This window comes from Gossypium arboreum, chromosome 10 (genome assembly GCF_025698485.1).
Source record: "Gossypium arboreum isolate Shixiya-1 chromosome 10, ASM2569848v2, whole genome shotgun sequence".
Taxonomy (NCBI): domain Eukaryota; kingdom Viridiplantae; phylum Streptophyta; class Magnoliopsida; order Malvales; family Malvaceae; genus Gossypium; species Gossypium arboreum.
This window is the reverse complement of record NC_069079.1, coordinates 80,055,853-80,078,822: the sequence shown is the minus strand read 5'-3', so window position 1 is coordinate 80,078,822 and position 22,970 is coordinate 80,055,853. Positions and strand designations below refer to the sequence as shown.

Genomic DNA, 22,970 nt, shown 5'->3' with positions numbered 1-22,970 from the left:
CTGTTGATTATATTTGGTACAAACTTACTAGGTTTTAAAACTTACTGTGTAAAATGTTCTTTGTTTTATAGTGTTATAAAGCTAGCTTGAATTCGGGGATCGTCAGCGACTCATTCACACTATCGGACATCTATTTTGGTACCATTTTGAGAGTTGTACATATGGTATATGGCATGTATAGGCTAGAGTTATTTTGATAGGTTTTGTGATATGAATATCTAGCCATGAGATTTGACTTGTAAATATTGGTATGTATGGCCTTTTAAGTTGGCCTAAATGATGTGTTTGATAGGTAAGTTATATGATGTATATAATGCTTATATGATGGTTTGAATATGGAATGTTGAATTGGTAAGTTTTGTGGTATGAAATATGTGATAAAATGATGAGTTTATATATTTGGAACTTATGTAAGTTGTGATGATTTTGGTACATTGATTTGGTATGTTTTAGTTGTGGAATTGAGTAATGAAATGGTTGACTATGAAATGGCATGAAATGTGTGTGATTTGGTATGTTTTGGGCTACCTATAAGTATATGGAAATGATTTCAAATTGGTTGTTATGAGTTCATGATTATAGGGTGGAAAATTTGGCTCTTTAAATGGCCTATTTTTTTCTACACGGGTGTGTGTCTCAGCCATGTGCGACACATGGTCATGTTACGTGGCCGTGTGTCCCCTGGGGTACCCTACGATTCTAAGCTAGTATACCTTACAATTTTGACACGGCCTAGACACACGGGCGTGCCTAATGATCATGTGTGGTACACGGGCTGGCACATGGGCATGTGGTCAGCCGTGTGACCCAAGTCAGTAACCTCCCTAATTTTCACACGGCCTGGCATCGGGCGTGTCTTGTGGCTGAGTGGACAAGTTAATATGTATGCCCTGTTTTGCCACGGCCTAGACACACGAGCATGTCTAATGCTGTGTGAGGCACACAGCCTGCTCACATGGGCGTGTGACCTTTGTAACTTTGAAAAATGTTTAAGTTTCGAAAAAGCATATTTAAGGTCTTGTTGACCTATATAAGGGACTCTGTATTAAGTATGACTATGATGCTATGTTGATTATGAAATGAATGTGAATTATTTTGATATGTCCGGTAATGCCTCTTAACCCTAGTTCGACGATAGGTACGAGTTAGGGGTGTTAAACTTATTTAGGCGGCCTTCCAACTTACTCTTTCAAAGGCTTTTGGTGAGCATTCTCAATCTATTTAGTCCATGGCGGACTCTTTCCTTATCTGAATCCCGTATAACTTGCTCAGCTTCCATCAATTTGTATGACTAACAAGGTCCCATGCCACCCTGGTGCAATAAATCCGGCTTAGTTTAATTAATGGTCAAATTATTGCTTTGTAATCTGCTTTAGTCGCAATACCTTACCTTTAATGTCGCACACCTTTTTGCTTCAGACCTTTATGGCCTTCAATACTCCACTGAATGGCCATCTGAGTTCATGCTTTCTCTTTTATACTACATTCTCTCATAAGTCGCCATTTGACTGATGCTTCTTCAAAGATTTCCCTTTTAAGAGGAATTTTCTTAACAGACATATTCGTAATCTCGTGTATCCTTTTTCATCACTGGGTTCTATCTAACCCTTCTTTTCCTTAAGGACTAACCTGCATACGTTAGACGAGCCACTAGCTCAGAGAACAAACCCGCGTACCTTATTTATGATCCTAAACCATCTTTCTTTCACCTGTACCCTAGGCGCCACTAGTATGTAAACTTCTATAACTATTTCCTGCTGGTTTGTACGAATACTATTCTCGAAACCCCTCCTCATTTCCATTATGTTCTCAATTATTGGCGAATTCCTTCGACCCAATGCTCAACTTTTGCATGTCCATACTTCTATTTCCTTCCAACCCCTTTATCCTTGTTTGCGAGTTGTCCCACGATTACCATCCTGACCATCCACTCGTTTTTGTTGTCCTGGCGGACCATCTTATGCCACCACGGTCGAGCCAGGGCCTTACTGTAACAGCCCGATTTAGACTCTATTCGGAATGGTGGTTTTGGGACCACGAATTTGAGTCAGAAAAATATTTAAAAATTATTTCCTGTGTTTATTTGTGTGAATTAATATTTGTGAAATTTTCGTGTTTTAATTTTGTCATTTAAGTGCCCGATTTAATAAAAGGGCTTAATCGCATAAAATAGAAAATTTATGGTTTAATTTGTAAGGGCTGAATTATTGTTGTCTTTATTGCATGAGGTATTTAAGTTGCAATATTACCATATGAATTAGTGATGGACGATTGTGGCCATAATATATAAGTTTTAGTTATTAAATATCAATGGTTAAAAATGTAAAATGTAAAATGTTAAATAATATATATGTTATAATAAAACATAAAATAAACACATGCATTCATCTTTTTCCACCATGATTGAATGCTAAAAGAAAAGAGAAAGAATAAGCTTTGAAAGTTTTGACCATTTGGTAGCATAATCAAGGTATGTAACTAGCTCGATTTTTGATAATTTTTACGTTTTTGATATCGTTGCAGTGAAATGTACAAAGCCCATGCTTTAATTTTTGATTTTTATGAATATTTTGAGTTATGCCATTGATGAATAATTGAGTTTTGTTATGTTAGTTGATGAATTATGAAAGATATGTTTTGGATTAATATGTTTTGTGTTGGAATTTTCGATGAATTTGAGTAATTAGGGCTAAATTGTAAAAATAATAATTTGAGGGACTAAAATGTGAAATAAATGAAATGTATGGACTTGTATGAGCATAAGGAAGATTCGACCTAAGCATGGTGTACTCAAATTTTGCATGTTTTGTGTTTTGTGCAATTTGGACTAAATTGTAAAAAGTGTGAAATGTCCAGGGCAAAATGGTAATTTTCCCATTTATGTGTTTTTGGATTGAATTGAATGACATTATGTTGGAATGAGTTTAGTTTGAATATGTTTAGATCAAGAACCAAAGAAATCAGATTTGGATCGAGGGAAAACCAAAGTTGTCGAATAATTGTCCCGTTCCGATTATCGTTGTTCGAGGTAAGTTTATAAGCAAATAGATGTTGTTAAATTTCAATATATATGATCTATAAATAATTGTAATGATTATTAGTAAGTTATGATTCGACATTGAGTAATGAAAAATGTGAATGTGATATGATTTGTGTGTTATATGATCTTATAATTTGGTTTTATAATGGTACATTTTTGAGTTGGCATTGATATGTGATTACGTGTAAGACCACATCTGGGACGTTGGCATCGATATTTGATTACGTGTAAGACCACGTCTGGGTTGTTGGCATCGATATGTGATTACATGTAAGACCACGTCTGGGACGTTAGCATCGATATATGATTACGTGTAAGACCCTGTCTGGGACAGTGGCATCGATATGTGATTACATGTAAGACAACGTCTGGGACGTTGGCATTATACAATATGTGCGACTATTCGAGTATCCTATTTAGTTCCGAATGGTTCAACGGGCAATGATAAGTTAAGACTGAATGTAAAATCAAGTTAAAAGGCTTAGGTATGTATACATACTAAGTTATGAAAATATGGTAAGTTGGATGTTTGAATTGATGATATAAAAGTTATATGTTAATACGAACTATGTGTATGCATATGTGAATGTATACATTCAGCCAAATAATGTATTTTTGATATAGAAAATGAAAGTTAAACATGCTAATGTTCAATTGAGTATTCGGCCAAAGGTAAACTTATGCAAAATTATATGTCTTGAGATATGAAATTATAAGTTTGGAAATGTATATGAATTTATGATGGTTTATTTTAGTTTAGCTAAATTGAATTATGAATGTGACTGAATGTCTTATTTAATTATGACTTACTAAGCTGTGAAAGCTTACTGTGTGTGTTTGGTCTATGTTTTATAGATTGTGAAAGCTAGTTACGGGCTCGGGGATCGTCAGAGAAGTCTATCACACTATCGACTGTTTCGGTACTTTTATAAGTTTGAACTTGAACTTATGGCATGTATAGTTTAGTCTATATATTTAATTTTGGTGTATGTAAATATGAGCCATAAGAAAATGGCTTATTTTTTTGTTAAGCTTGGATTTTATGCTTTGATCAAATGGTGGCTATGTTTGGTTTTGGTGTTTTGGCTATGGCTTATATATATAAGAATATATATATGTGTGTGTGAATCTTGTTTGATATGCTTTGTTAAGGTTTTTTTTATGTGAATTGGTATTAAGGTAAATTCAGTTATGGCATGTAGAGGAAGTGAAGTTGATATGATTTATTAATATTTGAGGTTTAGTATGTTTGATTATGGATGAGTTTATTTTGGTAAAAATGTCAAAGATATATGTGTTTGATGAATGTATTCGACTATGATATTAAATTTAGGTAATGAATATAAGTTGTTTGAGATTCGGAAATAGATTAATTAGGAAAATAATGTTTATGCATAAATGGTTATGATTAATATTAAATTTTATGCATTTCGACCAAGTTTATATTTATATGATTTATTGATATGTTTGTTTTTGATTTGAGAGTTTGGTTAAATATATATATATATATATATATATATATATATATATAAACTTGTCAAGTACATGACATGAAATGCAAATTATGATTGATGTATGGAATTTATTTTATGCAATGTTACTTGTGTGCGATATGGTTGAGTAAAATGAAAGTGGACATTGAATAAACATATGTATTTATCAAGTTTATATTCGGCTAAGGCATTGGAAAATGACCAAATGAATAGTAATTTAAGTTATAAGGAATCATGATTGTTTTTATGAAAATTGGGTAAGCTATTTTTTTAGTTTAAGTTATTAATCAAATGGTTCCTACTAATATGTACCATGCGCATAATGTTATAAATTTTGAAATTTTGCTTGAGATATTTGTGAGATTTATTAATGCAGTATTTTTTGTATGTTTAATAGTTACTAATTAACAATTGTTACTATATGTTTCAAAGCATGGTTACACATTATATTTATATGACTGTTTTTGAAGATGACAGGGTTCGAGTATTAAATGAGATGTTTTTTTAATGTTAATGTTTCATAAAATTTTACTATGTGTTTTATAAATTATTATGTATGCATTCGTAATGACCTAAGAGTTTTTGTAATCATTTAGAAGTTGTGTCTAGTCCGGTAATACCTCATAACCCCATTCCGACGATGGATTTGGATTAGGGGTGTTACACTTACGCAATAAAATCCCATGTTTAATGTCCTGACAGACTTCATTTGTTGCCATAGCCGAACTAAGGTCTTACCCCGATGATTCATGTGTTTGCTATCATGCTGGACTACTCTGTGTTTATTATCTCGGTGGACTACCTTGCGTTTACTGTCCCAATGGACTACACTGGTGGCCATTGTAACACCCCAAACCTGGCCCAGACGTTATGGCCGAATCTGACGTGCCACATTGGGGTTGAAAACCCACGTTTCGTTTTAATGTTTTAAAAACCATATATTTTATTGAGTTAACAAAGTGTATGGAAGCTGGGCACCAGGTAGGTATCCGAGACAGAGGAGGTGAGCCATGAAGGCTGCTTAAGTACCAAGCTCTTTGATTGGAACCAATCCTAGACATGCCCACAACCATAGCCACACTTTGTTATATCGAGTTTAAATTTGTTTAAGTGGACGTCTTTGATAAATCGATTAATCGTGATGTTGAGATATTTTAAAAACAAATATCGTTTTGAAAACACGTCCTAAGTCTAGCCCATTTGAATAATTATTAACCAATTTTTTTAAAGTTATTAAAATTAAAATAATCCCCAAAAAATGAAAGGAAAGTTAAAATTGGCCTTATTACAACCCAAAAGTATATAATAATTAAAGTAATTAAAATGAAAACCAATACTTGTTTAAAAGCCCAAAGATGATCACCGTGGCCACTCCGAATCCTCTCCGGCCCAAGTCCCCACATCAAGGCTCACCTGCAAGGTTAAGGAAGGGGGGTGAGTTTGGAAACTCAGTGTGCAACAAGCCCCTTTCAGAGCCCAAAACAATAACGACCTATTGGGTCTAAGCCCAAATCCAATCTCAATCATGCCTTTGGTAGTAGCCCTTTTCATATTTCATATTTCATATCTTGGGCGAAGCCTTTTCATGTTTCATATTTCATATCTTGGGCAAGCCTTTTCATATTTCATATTCTTGGGCGAAGCCTTTACTGTAAACGGTATGGCCCATAGGCCCATTTCAATATCACATATAATGTCAATGAAAGAATGCAACCCATTTGGGGAGACTACTCAACCCACCATCCGCTACTCTCCACCCGTACCAACCAACACACCATGTGGGGATTAACTCGACCCACCCCGCCATAACTCTCCTTTGGCGGCTTAGTGCTTTATCATATCTTGGAGGCCTAGCCTCTTTTAATAACTGGGGCAAAAGCCCTTTTTATAACTGGGGCATAAGCCCTTTGATAACTGGGGCGTAAGCCCTTTTGATAACTGGGGCATAAGCCCTTTTTCACTTCCTCCATTCATATAAAAAACCCAACCCAATGCATTTATGAACATCTCGTGTGCATATCATACATATCATGTGCATATCATACATGTCATGTGCATATCATACATATCATGTGCATATCATACATATCATGTTTATCAAAATCCCATGCATTAAGTTCATGTATAAACCCTAGGGGTATAATGGTCATTTTTACCTATGGGAAAAATGGTCATTTTCATATTATAAGGGTAATCTTGTAATTTTACCAAAATTAGGGTTTCCATGTTCATTAATGATTTACAAACAATTCATGGGTGCAACAGTGATTCGGCCCATTTTTAGCGAAAACGAGTTATTGGGCCAAAAACCCCTAATGGGCCCTACTTAGCCAATTTCGTCATCTAGGCCCATTTAGCCTATATTCCATAACGGTTTTAACAGTCTTATCATGCCATATAACATATTTCCGTTTTCTACCAATTTTTACCCAAATGGGCCCGAAAGCCTAATGGGCCCCACTTCGGCCCTTCGAGGCCCAACTTACCAAGAACGTCAAAAATCACATTCTTACCGTTTCCATCATTCTCGATCATCGTCTCATCGATTCTAACCAACTAGTGGGCGTTCGCTTGCTCACAAGTCCTCGAAATGCCAGAATTCCGGCATTTCGGCTTTTCGGCATTTTATCGCTTTAAGCTATGAAAGGGTTCGTTTACACACCTGATTTGCGATATTCCTTGACGAGATCTCCTATGCGATTTCTCCTATAATCTATTGTTAACTAGATCAGCTCGCAATAATTGAACCAAAATAAGAACTTTCCAATATTAACACTTACACATTCGGCCACCATCCATAATGGCCTTAGGCACCTTACCTTTGTCGCGATTGATGACTAGGCCTAGCTACTCCGTGATCCAAGCTACTCCAAATCGACACTACACTTTGCTGCTCCTTCAATAAATAAACCAAAAATATTAAAAGAAGACCCGTAGAGTCTATGCCCATATTCGCCATCTCCTAAACTTGGAGTTTGACTTTTGACCAAAGCTACACTAGGAATCGTTTAGAGTTTGAACACTTACCACGTCTTTCTCCTCTTGAATCCGGATGTCCAAAAGGTAAGGAATCGAACTCCAACTATTGAGAAGGAAGAAAAGGTTGCTGGTCACAAAGAATCGGCACCCCTATCTTCATCGATTCGACTTTTTGCGGCACTTGACAAAAAATAGAGATAAAGGAAAACAATGGTGAATGAAAGGAAATAGTGGGCTGATTTGAAAGAAAGAAAAAGGAAGATAATTGAGTAGAAGGGAGGTAGATTCGGCTGGAAAAGAAAGAGAGAAAAAGCTACACACCAAAGAGCAAAATCGGCACAACTACTACCCTAATGGCGAAATTACTAACCTAATACCCTCTCTGAAAATCCCTCTCCAAACTCCCTTATTCGGCCAACTCTATCTCCATATCACATCCCTAAAATCTCTCCCTTATCCCTCCTTAATTTATGCCTTTGACTTGATCCAACTCTCCTCTTGAGAATCCACTTAGGTTCCAACACTTACCCTTCGCACATAAAATAAATCCTCTTATTTGCCAACATAGGAATCGAACCGGGACTTCCCTTATGCTCCACACGCCACCTTTTAGGAGCTTAGTGGCGTCACCCTTGCCACTTTACCAAAGCTCTTTGTGTGATACATTTTACCCACAACTTAATATAAGGGCACCTAGCCGAACCCCTAACTCCTAAGTCCAAAATTTAAAAATTCTTAGGGTTTGGCCAACTCATGGGCCTTCCATAAGCCCATTAACATACCCAAATTATGAATTCTATAATCACATACCAAATTTTAGAAATTTACTTAAAATATCAAGAATCGCGGAAAAACCCGAAAATCAGATGTTACAACTCTACCCTCCTTAAAGAAATTTCGGCCTCGAAATTTACCTAGTCCAAACAGTTGAGGGTACTGCTGACGCATTGCCTCTTCGGTCTCCCAAGTAGCTTCTTCCTTACCATGGTTCCTCCAAAGTACCTTCACCAACGGGAATGACCTCCTTCTCAACACCTTGACATCACGATCAAGTATCTGCACGAGTTCCTCTTCAAAGGTCAAATCCATTGTACCTCAATTTACGCAAGCGCACGATATGAGTTGGGTCGGAACGATATCGCCTTAGCATGGACACATGGAAGACATCGTGAATGCGATCCAATTCTGGAGGTAACTCTAGCTGATAAGCCACCGGCCCTATCCGCTTAATGACTCGGTAAGGCCCAATAAACCGTGGGCTCAACTTGCCCTTCTTACCAAATCTCAAGATCTTTTTCCAAGGCGAAACTTTCAAAAAGACCATGTCTCCTACCGCATATTCAATATCCTTACGCTTCAGATCGGCATAAGACTTTTGTCGATCCGCCGCCTCTTTTAACCTCTTTCTGATTACCTTAATCTTGTCTTCAGTATCTGCCACCAACTCTGGTCCAAGTATTTGCCTTTCCCCCAATTCTGCCCAACAAGTAGGCGAGCGACACCTTCGCCCATATAGTGCCTCATATGGAGCCATCTGAATACTTGCTTGGTAACTGTTGTTATACGCGAACTCCGCTAAGGGCAAATGGTCCTCCCAGCTGCCTTTAAACTCAATAGCACAACCCCTCAACATATCCTCTAAAATCTGAATAACCCTCTCTGACTGCCCATCCGACTGAGGGTGAAAAGCCGTACTGAAATCCAATCATGTTCCTAATGCCTCATGCAACTTCTGCCAAAACCGAGATGTAAACCTTGGGTCTCGGTCTGAAATTATCGATACTGGCACACCATGCAACCGTACTATTTCCGCCACATACAATCTGGCCAACTTCTGAAGTGAGTAATCGATTCGGACAGGTATGAAATGAGCAGATTTCGTGAGTCTATCCACAATCACCCAAACCGAATCCTTCTTAGAAGGTGTCAACGGCAACCCACTTACAAAGTCCATAGTTACCCTTTCCCACTTCCAAAGTGGTATCTTTACCAGTTGTAACAATCCCGAAGGTAGTTGATGCTCGGCCTTCACTTGTTGACATGTCAAACATCTCCCAACAAATTCGGTCACTTCTCGCTTAAGCCCAGGCCACCAATATTGCTCTCGCAAGTCTCGATACAACTTACTCCCTCCTGGATGCATAGCACAAGGTCCATTATGTGCCTCTTTCAAAATCATCAATCTCAAGTCGGAGTCTTTCGGCATACAAATTCTTCCTCGAAAACAAAGAACTCCCTCACTATTTAACCCAAAGTCAGGATTCTCCCCCTTCTCAACTTGCCGAAACCGAGCAATCAACGACTCGTCCTCCAACTGTTGCTTCTTAATCTGTTCTACCCAAGTCGGTCTTACCTGTAACTCCGCCAATAAACTTCCGTCGTCATACAAACTTAGACGAGCAAACATCGCCTTTAATTCTGCCACCGCCCTTCGACTTAGCGCATCAGCCACGACATTCGCCTTACCTGGATGATACTCGATCGAACAGTCATAGTCCTTTAACAACTCTATCCACCTTCGCTGCCTAAGATTCAGCTCCTTTTGAGTCAGCAAGTACTTAAGACTCTTGTGATCCGTATAGATGATGCATTTCTCCCCATACAGGTAATGCCTCCATATCTTAAGTGCAAAGATTACTGCTGCCAATTCCAAGTCATGAGTAGGGTAGTTCACCTCATGTGGCTTAAGCTGTCGTGAAGCATAAGCGACCACTTTACCCTCTTGCATCAACACGCAGCCCAAACCTACATGTGACGCATCGCTGTACACCGTGAAATCCTTACCAGACTCTGGCTGAATCAAAACTGGCGCTTCCGTCAAAACCTTCTTCAACTTCTCAAAAGCCTCTTGCTGCTTATCTGACCAAACAAAAGGTGCTCCCTTCCTTATAAGTTTAGATTAGCGGTCTTCGCCAACACAGAAAATCCTTCCACGAATCTCCGATAATAACCTGCCAACCCCAGAAAACTTCGAATCTCCGTTACCAACTTCGGTGGCTTCCATTCCAAAATTGCTTCAATCTTTCGAGGGTCCACCTTGATCCCCTCGGCAGACACAACATGCCCCAAGAAGGTAACTTCCTTCAGCCAAAACTCGCACTTACTAAACTTTGCATAAAGTTGCTTCTCCCTTAACACTTGCAGCACTACACGAAGATGCTCATCATGTTTCTCTTCCGTTTCCGAATACACCAAGATATCATCAATAAAAACGACTACGAACCGATCCAAGTATGGCTGGAATACCCAATTCATTAAATCTATGAATGCCGCCGGTGCATTAGTCAACCCAAATGGCATTACCAGAAACTCGTAATGTCCGTATCGAGTCCTGAACGCCGTCTTATAAATATCCCCCTCTTTAACTCTTAATTGATGATATCCCGACCGAAGGTCGATCTTAGAAAACACCGAGGCTCCTTTTAATTGGTCGAACAGATCATCAATTCTTCGTAACGGATACTTGTTCTTGATAGTCAGCTTATTCAACTGCCGATAATCAATGCACATTCGCATAGTCCCATCCTTCTTCTTTACGAACAGTACCGGTGCACCCCACGGGGAAACACTTGGTCTTATAAACCCTCTATCCAATAGCTCTTGAATCTGAGCTTTCAATTCTACCAACTCCTTTGGTGCCATCCGATAAGGCGCAATAGACACAGGAGCTGTTCCAGGTAGTAAGTCGATTCCAAACTCGACTTCTCTATTCGGGGGTAATCCAGGAAGTTCATCTGGGAATACATCCTGAAATTCCCTAATAGTCCTAACCGATTCCACCGTTATCTCCTCAAGTCCCGTTTGACTCACAAAGGCCAAGTACGCTTCACAACCTTTCCGGATCAACTTCTCGGTTCTTAACGCCGAAACAACATTGGATAAATAATCCCTTCGTTCCCCTATGACCATTATCTCCTCATCTTCGGTAGTTCTTAGTACCATCCTCTTTGCCGCACAATCCAACGTCCCCTTGTGCTTAATTAACCAATCCATTCCCAGAATAAGATCAAAATCCCGAAATGGCAGCTCCATCAAATCTCCTTCAAAGATTTTATCTTGTGTCCCTAACGGTACTGCCCTAAAAATTTTATCTACCTTAACCGAATGTCCTAATGGACTTATTACTGATACCCCACTCACAGTCTTCTCAGGAAGCACATCCAAAGCCCCCGATACATCACAAGCAACATACGAGTGGGTGGAGCCCACATCAATCAAGCAGTGTAAGGTATACTATGAATGAAGAACGTACCAGTTATAACATCAGGAGCGTCACCCTCCTCACGACGTCGTGCAGCATAAACTAACGCCGGTTGTCGAGCTTCAGCATGACCAGCACCTCTGTCAGAGGCCCCACATCCTCGTCCATTACCATTGCCACCTCTACCTTGCCCACGACCCCTCTGTGGTGGTGGTCCTCCTCGCCGTGGTTGGACATCCCTTTGCTCTGCCGCTAGCTCCTGAGCTGTCCTCCGAGGACACTCTCTGAACTTATGCTCTTTTGACCCACATCAAAAACATGCTCCAGTTCGTTTCCAGCACTCCCCCATATGCACCCTACCACAGTCCCTGTAAGCCTGCGGTCTATAAGTATTTACGGGAACTGTTCGAACCGGTTTCTCCATCCTTGCTCTTTTAACACTTCGATTCGTGGCACTCGAGGGTCTGAAATCCCTCTTGAATTTGGGTCGATCCTTCTCACGATTCTGTCGCTCACTCAGCTTCACCTCCTCGGCTATCTTAGCCTTTTCTACCAACGCAGCAAAACCACGCTCCCTCGTGGAGCTATCAATATCCTAAGTTCATCGCGGAGACCATCCTCAAAGCGGACCTGCGCTCATATTCGGTTGCCACTATACCACTAGCATATCGACTCACCTCAAAAATTACGCCTCATACTACCTGCTGATCTTATCACCTTGAGTCGATTCAAGAATTCCTTCGACGAGCATCCACATAGCTTGCTCCAACATACCTCCCTTTAAAGGCGTTTTGAACAATTCCCGTGTTACTTACTCAATTGGGGTACTCTCCCTTACGGTGATCCACCATCGGTATGCCTCGTCACGTAGCAGCGACACGGCTCCTCTCAGCTTTTGCTCCACTGAGTAGTCTAGGTCGTCCATGATCCGTTCTGTTGCCTCCAGCCAATATTACGCCACATTCGGGGCCACTCGGATACACCCTAAATACCTCCGCTCCGTTGGCCCGGAGTCGCTCCGATATAGACCCCTTATTCACCGTCCCAAGATTAGCTCCACCACTCTTTCTAAAACCCTTAACATGGCTTGGGATAAAGCGTCATCCCCATGACCCGATCATAAGACCGGTCTCCGTTGCTTGCGGCACGGTGGCTCCTCGGTGGCCTATGCCCCGAGGATAAAGATTCAGCTTGCACCCTTCCGCGACCACGTCCGCGGCCTCGTCCACGAGCTCCTCTAGTACTCATATCGAATTATCTGATTTGCGAATTTTATGCAATTAGTATAACGTTCCACTATTTATTAAGAAAATGTCTTATGTAGATATAGCAGTTCAAGGATTTTTCGTATCATCGTAGCCTAGCTACAGTCTCATTCCTACCGTTTACAGCTCTACCCTAGCTAAAGTCTCATAGTAGGGTCTCAGCACTATTCATAATATCAATATCATATATTGTAAGGAAAATATACTTACAGACTTGGTGCCGGGGATTCAGTGCGCCACTTCTTTCTCCAATCCATTTAAAAAACATGTTTTGATTATCGAAAATAGTAATTCAAAACTTTGATTTGAAAACTCCCTTTATTTTGAACTCTTGATTTAAAAGCAGAAAAATTGGTACCCTTTTTACCTATATTTCTCATAACCATATTTAAAATGAACTTTTCAAAACTATTTTCCAAAAATACCCTTCTTAGGCCTAAGTTTTGAAAACATTTTGGACCCGATCCACAGTAGAGTTGTTGCAACCTAGGCTCGATACCACTAAATGTAACACCCCAAACCCGCCCGACGTTATGGCCGAATCGGCGTGCCACATTGGAGTTGAAAACCCACGTTTCGTTTTAATGTTTTAAAACCATATATTTTATTGAGTTAACAAAGTGTATGGAAGTGGGCACCGGTAGGTATCCGAGACAGAGGAGGTGAGCCATGAAGGTCGCTAAGTACCAAGCTCTTTGATTGGAACCAATCCTAGACATGCCCACAACCATAGCCACACTTTGTTATATCGAGTTTAAATTTGTTTAAGTGGACGTCTTTGATAAATCGATTAATCGTGATGTTGAGATATTTTAAAAACAAATATCATTTTGAAAACACGTCCTAAGTCTAGCCCATTTGAATAATTATTAACCAATTTTTTAAAGTTATTAAAATTAAAATAATCCCCAAAAATGAAAGGAAAGTTAAAATTGGCCTTATTACAACCCAAAAGTATATAATAATTAAAGTAATTAAAATGAAAACCAATACTTGTTTAAAAGCCCAAAGAGGATCACAGTGGCCACTCAATCCTCTCCGCCCAAGTCCCCACATCAAGGCTCACCGCAAGGTTAAGGAAGGGGTGAGTTTGGAAACTCGATGTGCAACAAGCCCCTTTCGAGCCCAAAACAATAACGACCTATTGGGTCTAAGCCCAAATCCAATCTCAATCATGCTTTGGGCAGTAGCCCTTTTCATATTTCATATTTCATATCTTGGGCGAAGCCTTTTCATGTTTCATATTTCATATCTTGGGCGAAGCCTTTTCATATTTCATATTCTTGGGCGAAGCCTTTATCAGAAGCAGTATGGCCCATAGGCCCATTTCAATATCACATATAATGTCAATGAAAGAATGCAACCCATTTGGGAGACTACTCAACCCACCATCCGCTACTCTCCACCCGTACCAACCAACACACCATGTGGGGATTAACTCGACCCACCCCGCCATAACTCTCCTTTGGCGGCAAATTTGCTTTATCATATAATGGAGGCCTAGCCTCTTTTAATAATCGGGCAAAAGCCCTTTTTATAATCGGGGCATAAGCCCTTTGATAATCAGGCGTAAGCCCTTTTGATAACGGGGCATAAGCCCTTTTCACTTCCTCCATTCATATAAAAACCCAACCCAATGCATTTATGAACATCTCGTGTGCATATCATACATATCATGTGCATATCATACATGTCATGTGCATATCATACATATCATGTGCATATCATACATATCATGTTTATCAAAATCCCATGCATTAAGTTCATGTATAAACCCTAGGGGTATAATGGTCATTTTACCTATGGGCAAAGCGGTCATTTTCATATTATAAGGGTAATCTTGTAATTTTACCAAAATTAGGGTTTCCATGTTCATTAATGATTTACAAACAATTCATGGGTGCAAACAGTGATTCTGGCCCATTTTTAGCGAAAACGAGTTATTGGGCCAAAAACCCCTAATGGGCCCTACTTAGCCAATTTCGTCATCTAGGCCCATTTAGCCTATATTCCATAACGGTTTTAACAGTCTTATCATGCCATATAACATATTTCCGTTTTCTACCAATTTTTACCCAAATGGGCGAAAGCCTAATGGGCCCCACTTCGGCCCTTCGAGGCCCAACTTACCAAGAACGCCAAAATCACATTCTTACCGTTTCCATCGTTCTCGATCATCGTCTCATCGATTCTAACCAACTAGTGGGCGTTAAGCTTGCTCACAAGTCCTCGAAATGCCGAAATTAGGCATTTCGCTTTTCGACATTTTATCGCTTTAAGCTATGAAAGGGTTCGTTTACACACGATTTGCGATATTCCTTGACGAGATCTCCTATGCGATTTCTCCTATAATCTATTGTTAACTAGATCAGCTCGCAATAATTGAACCAAAATAAGAACTTTCCAATATTAACACTTACACATTCGCCACCATCCATAATGGCCTTAGGCACCTTACCTTTGTCGCGATTGATGACTAGGCCTAGCTACTCCGTGATCCAAGCTACTCCAAATCGACACTACACTTTGCTGCTCCTTCAATAAATAAACCAAAAATATTAAAAGAAGACCCGTAGAGTCTATGCCCATATTCGCCATCTCCTAAACTTGGAGTTTGACTTTTGACCAAAGCTACACTAGGAATCGTTTAGAGTTTGAACACTTACCACGTCTTTCTCCTCTTGAATCCGGATGTCCAAAAGGTAAGGGAATCGAACGCCAACTATTGAGAAGGAAGAAAAGGTTGCTGGTCACAAAGAATCGGCACCCCTATCTTCATCGATTTGGCTTTTTAAGCACTTGACAAAAAATAGAGATAAAGGAAAACAATGGTGAATGAAAGGAAATAGTGGGCTGATTTGAAAGAAAGAAAAAGGAAGATAATTGAGTGGAAGGGAGGTAGATTCGGCTGGAAAAGAAAGAGAGAAAAAGCTACACACCAAAGAGCAAAATCGGCACAACTACTACCCTAATGCCGAAATTACTAACCTAATACCCCTCTGCCGAAAATCCCCTCTCCAAACTCCCTTATTCGGCCAACTCTATCTCCATATCACATCCCTAAAATCTCTCCCCTTATCCCTCCTTAATTTATGCCTTTGACTTGATCCAACTCTCCTCTTACAGAATCCACTTAGGTTCCAACACTTACCCTTCCTGCACATAAAAATAAATCCTCTTATTTGCCAACACAGGGAATCGAACCCAGGACTTCCCTTATGCTCCACACGCCACCTTTTTAAGAGCTTAGTGGCGTCACCCTTGCCACTTTACCAAAGCTCTTTGTGTGATACATTTTACCCACAACTTAATATAAGGGCACCTAGCCAGAACCCCTAACTCCTAAGTCCAAAATTTAAAAATTCTTCCGGGTTTTGGCCAACTCATGGGCCTTCCATAAGCCCATTAACATACCCAAATTATGAATTCTATAATCACATACCAAATTTTAGAAATTTACTTAAAATATCAAGAATAGCGAAAAACCCGAAAATTAGGATGTTACAGCCATAGTCCAACTTTGGTCTTACATCTTATGTTCCCCGTATTTTCTGTCCCGATGGACTATCGAAGGATGCCATAGCATCTTTCAGCCATGGTCTTACTTACTTCTATCATGATGCCGTAGCATCTTTCAGCTATGGTCTTACTCCTTTTTTGTGTATAGCTTCCTGTCGGACCCATGGCCTAACAATTCTCTTTCTTAAGTACTCATCCCGTTCCCTTCCATCCAATCCTCAAATTTATACCTTGATGCTCGAACATCGTAGTGTCCCCTTCGCAAGGCCTAGAGCTTCGCACATCATGATTGCACACAACAATACTGTATGATAGTATCTAGTAGAATTACCCCTTTTTATCCTATTCCTAACTTCATCTAGCCCCTTTAATAATTTCCCGCCATGTTTCACAATGTATGGCACACAACACAGATATTTGGAATCATGCTTACTGAACTAAATTAATGGATACTTAAAAACTCATGCAAACTTTCAACATACTCAGCATTTTAGGGGTTGAGTGCAGAAACTCACCTGGTACACCTTTTTCTCACCAGCTTCGCTTTTCCAAATGCCATAGCTTCCGTTCTCTTGGTAGCTAAGCATGATAACCAAATCATGGGTTAAAACTCAATTTTTTCACTTTAAACCTCAATTTTCCAAAAGCATGCAGAACCTTTAAAATGGTTTTGAAACTCTTAACTTTCTTTTATAAATCTTTTGTATATCGAAGGGCTCAAAACCTTACCAACTGGAAACACGAAAATATACACATTTTTTCATACCCTTTTTAACTCAAATTCATGCAGTTTCGATAAAATTATTGTCGAAAAATAAATAATAATTATAAAATAATTAAATTGCACACAAATTATGAACATGTTGAATTTTTTATTATTTTTGACAGATTTGCATAAAAGTGAAAACACAGCTCGGCAGACACTGCTAGAAGCACAAAATCGAGAAGCAATTTTGAAGCATCAAGGAGAAATAATTTTTCAGCCTAAGATAGTCCAAAATTATTTGTATTAATCCATAATATAATTAATTTTAATTTTAATCCAATTTAAATTGGGTTAAATAAATTATTATTAATTAATTATGAAAACTGGACCAATTGAGCTGAACTGAGAAAATCAATCCATCCAAGCACAGGGTAGCCCAAAATTGTCCTACTTGCTGACCTAATTAGCTTGTTTAGCTGATTATTTGACTTGAAAAATGGCCCATGAAGACTCCTTCAAATTGCATTCAATCCCCTCCACTATTCATGTCTTTTAAGATTTGCCCCTACCTTAAAATAGCAAGTTTGAATCCTTCAAACTTGCCACATGTGTGGCCGGCCATGGGGGGACTCTATGGCTGCTGATTTTTTTCTAATTTTAGCAGCCAGCTTAACCTATAAATACGCCCTTGGCTGCTTATTTCAAACACACCTCAACTTTCCTCATCTTTTCTCTTCTCTCTCAATTTTCTCTCTTCATTTCCTATCCATTTTTCTTTATTCTCTTGCGATTTCACCTTTTGAAAAAGAGTCATTCATCCACCATTTGGATCAGCATTAAAGTGTCCATGGCAGCTTCGGTTCGACAAGGACAAGCAGAGAAAGAAGAGTGGAGCAAACCAGTCAAGCCACGATAAGACACCGGATTTGATTATTGTTCCCTATCCCTTTAATTTTTGTTGTTGTTATGATGAACATGTCTATGAATATTTGTGATGTTGAAATGTTTAATTTAATTGATATGGCTTAAATTTAATTTATGTTAGGCTGATTGCATTTCGTCTACTTAATTTATTAAAATTGTGTTTGGGTTGTTATAGGCCTCGGTAAGATGTTTGATTCAGTAAAACCATGTTATTCTTGCATTACAATTGTAAGGTAACTAATGAATTAATTATTTAAACAGACTAAAATTGTAATTAATTAACATGATACTTAACCAGTGCATGTTTAATGATCTAAGGTAGCTAAGGGTTAAATTAGCAACGATATCTAATGATACATTTGCCTTACATAACTTGCAAGACTATTGTGATTAAACTGTTTCAAGGTAGAAATACATTGTTACCTCACATAATATTTTATGTGCTTATGAGATTGAATTAATTGTTTGAATTGACATAGAGATATGTACAAGAGATTATTTTAATTTCATAAATATGTATGTGCATTAACTCATTCGCATATTAACATTTGTTTAATCGGTTGAATTGACATAGAGATATAGTCAAGAGATGAATGGATTTTGGTAGGTGAGTATGTTCATAAGTTACCAAATTACCGAGTTTTCGTGAATTTATTCATAACAACATAAACATGAGTTTAATAATTCTAAGTTAAGAAATGTAATTAACTGTAACAATCCGATTTTAGCTAAATCAGAACAGTGATTTCAGAACCACAAATCCGATGTTGGAATATTATTTTAATATTATTTTTGGTGTTTATAGCATGATAGTATGTATGAATGAAAATTTCTTGAGCTAATTTTATCATTTAATTGCTCAATTTGTGAAAAGGGACTTAATCATGTAAAATGCAAAAGTTGCATGCTATTAGTTAAAGGTGTCAATTGGTCATGGCTTTTAAATATGATGGCCTTAATTGGTCATTAGACCATTTAAAAGGTTGATGGACATATATGGACATTTAATGAATGTTTGAAATTGTTTTTCATTAAAGTTATTGAAATGTTTTTTCATTAAGGTTAAAATAGTTAATAATGGTTAATAAATAAAAACAAATTGAATTTTATCCATCTTTATATCATTAAGGGAGAAGAAAGCCAATTGTTGGTGTTTTAGGGTTCGGCACACATTAAACTTGATTAAGATCAAGAAAAGAGGAATCCGGAATTATATCGGGAGAAAGAAAAGATTATCGAGTAATTGATCCATTATAATCGTATTTAAACGTTTTGATATTGTAGAAATTGTAAATTTTAGACTATTAACTTGTTCGACCATGATTTGACAATGATTCGACTATGATTTGGTATTGGAAATTCTTGGTTGAACCTGAGGAATAGTCTAGGATATTAATGACATGTCATTAAGGTAATATGTTGGCTTCGGGCCATGATATCGGTACTTCGGGTGTGAGTTATACCTTGATTTGGCTACAGGACATGGTATAGGTATTTTGGAGAAGAGTTACCTTGATTTGGTTACAGGCCATGGTATAGGTACTCTGGGATAAGTTACCTTGATTTGGCTATGGGCCATGGTATAGGTACTTATCGATTAAGATCCTTAAATATCCGACTTCTCATCCAAATGGTTCAATGGGAAAATTGAAAGATGTGAATTAGAATGAGACTGGTACAAGTTAGTATAGGTAAGTACGTAAAGTTTATAAACATTAAATCCATGAAATGAATGAATTCTTGGTAAGCTATTGAATGAATGATTGAATGGTTTAAGATTTAATGTATCTGTATTATTTTGCATTTATGTTGATTGAATTGTGAATGAATGGTGAAGTTGCTCATTAAGTTAATACGAACTTACTAAGTTATGAAGCTTACTTTGTGTTATTTTCCTATGTTTTATAGAGAATCAAGGCTAGCTCGGATCTGGAAGTCATCAGGAATATCATCGCACTATCGAACATCTATTTTGGGTACCAATGATTTCAATATTTTGGTATATGGCATGTATAGGTTTGAGTTATTTTGGTATATTTGATGAATATGTATTTTGGCCATTTGAGTTGGCATAAGATGATGAACTTGATGATGCTTATAAATGTGCAATTATTTCTACTTTTAATGTTAGGTAATAGACCTATAATGAATGAATGAGATTGAAGTGGTTATGTATGTTTGAATTGGTTTTGCTAAATGAATTATAATTGTGAATTATGCTTAGTACAGCAAGTTAAATTGTTTGGTATTTGAATAGGTAAATGGTATGGATTTGAGTATTGAATTTAGTTGAAATGGATGTGGTATGATTATGTATTGGTTGATGACTTTTGGCTGTATAATTGTATCTTAAAATGATACCATATGAGCTTGTGTAGGTATATGCAAAAAGGGTGGCAAATTGGCTTTGCAAATGGCCTATTTTTGTCCATACGGGCAGAGATACGGGCATGTGTCTTAGTCGTGTGCAACATACGATTAGGTTACACGACAGTGTGTCCCCTGATGTTGAAGTTAATTTAAAGTCAGTATGTACCACACGGTCTCACACACGGGCGTGTGACTGGCCGTGTGGTATAAGTTAGTACACCACCTTAAATGGAACACGGCCTAGCACATGGGTGTGTGGACATTTCGTAGGGCACACGGGATAGACACACGATCGTGTGGTTGGCCGTGTGACCCAAGTCAGTATACTTTCCATTTTTCACACAGTCTGGCACATGGGTGTGTCCTCGGATGTATGATATAAGTTAGTATGTATACCCTGTTTCCACACGACCTAGAACACGGGCGTGTCTACTAGCCGTGTGAGGCACACGGTCTGTTCACACGGACATGTGACTTCTGTTTACATGAAAAATTTCTAAGTTTTCCAAAATTATCATATGTTATCGGTTTAGTCCCGAACCATTTCTAAAGCATGTTTAAGGCCTCGTAGGTCTTTATAAGGAACAATGTGGTTGTATAGAATGAGGTATAAGAATGAATGCTATATGTTGTGTATTGATCAATAATACTTCGTAACCCTATTCCGGCAACAAATATGAGTTAGGGGTATCACAAAAACCTAGCACAATTATGTCATATTGATTAAAATGATCTTAGGAAATTGTGCATTAGAAATTTTATTATTTTTTATTTATTTTGCTCTGTTTTCTAGTTTTTAATCACCTCCTCAAATCAAATATTTTTCCTCACCTAAGTGTTTTAAATTGCATTCATAAATATTATTTTTACAGTCCCTGTGGGTATGATAACTCAACATTTACTTGTCACTTTATTACTTGTTGCGATGGTTTACACTTGTACATTTCCATCATTCCAAGTTTTTGGTGTCATTGCTAAGGACTGTTTTAAAAGTAATTATTTGTGAAATTGTTAATTTTGCAATTTGGTTTATTTTTTTATGTTAAATTTTAATTCCATTTTTTTTGTGTTTGTTTTAGGTGTTTATGAGTATTGATCAAATTATTACTTACTCCCCGTAGACCTTGAAATTGAAAGGACTTTCTGACAAAGGAGAAGACAAGTGAACCAAAGAAAGACTGAAGATATGAATTTTGAAAATCCAAACCAAAATCCAGGAGGAACATTTGCTTATAATACTTACAATCCGATCATTGTTTCCGATGACAGAAACTTTGTTATTCAACAATATGCTATTCCTCTATTCAACAAGCTCAATCCAAGTATTAAGAGACTTGAAATTGAGGCACAACAATTTGAGCTGAAGCCAGTCATGTTCCAAATGTTGCAAAATACGGGTCAATTTAGTAGGATTCCTAATGAAGATCCACATCTTCATCTTCGACTATTTATGAAAGTGAGTGACTCATTTAAACTAGTCAGGGTGACCGAGGACGCCTTGAGACTGAGATTATTTCTATACTCCTTAAGAGATAGAGCACGGGCGTGGTTGAACTCTTTATTGTCTGGTTCCATAACTACATGGCAAGAGTTGGTTGAACGTTTCTTAATGAGATATTTCCCTCCATCTTTAACCACCAAGGTCTGAAATGAAATCACTTCATTTCAGCAACTTGATGAAGAATGAGGCATGGGAGTGGTTCAAGGAGTTACTATGAAAGTGCCCTTATCACGACATTCCTCGCTGCGTTCAAATGGAGACTTTCTATATTGGTCTTAATATTTATACTAGAATGATGGTGGATGCTTTGGCAAATGGAGCCTTTTTTTCTAAGTCTTATAATGATGCTTATGAGATTATTGAAAGAATTGCTAGCAGTAACTATCAGTGGCTAACCAACCGAGCAGTAGGAGTACATGAAGCGGACACACTGGCTTCTTTGGCAGCCCATGTATCCTTTATGTCTTCTACACTTAAGAACATAATTATTAGTGGTTTCAATGGTAAACTATTAGGTTAGCAGCCAAACCAGTTCAAGAATATTTCTTGTAAATACCGTGGATATGGCCATTTCATTGAAAATTCCCCATCGAATTAAGAGTCAAATTATTACATGGGAAATCAAATTGGAATGGTCTGCAATAAAATTTTTATAGCTCTTCAAGCCAGAATCATCCAATTTCACCATAGAGTAATCAATGGGCGGGCTATAGTGACTCTGTTATGCCATTTCGACCAAATTATCTGTTGGAATATTCTCAACAAGTGCAACAGCCGCCACCAACTGAATCTTCAAGTGATCTTGAGAATCTACTGAAGGCATACATAGCAAAGAATGATACCACTTTAGGAAAACTGGTGAATCAAATGGGTCAGCTAACCAATAAACTTCGAAATAAACCCCAAGGTATTTGGCCAGGCGACATAGAAAATCCAAGAATTTTGGGCAAAGAACTTTGCAAAACAGTCTCT

General features: G+C 38.1%; 1 pseudogene; it reads right to left on the bottom strand.

Annotated features, from left to right (window-relative positions):
- Positions 1-22,136: 22,136 nt before the first annotated feature.
- On the bottom strand, positions 22,137-22,235 carry LOC128283037 (small nucleolar RNA R71; annotated as a pseudogene).
- Between the last annotated feature and the right edge of the window lie 735 nt (positions 22,236-22,970).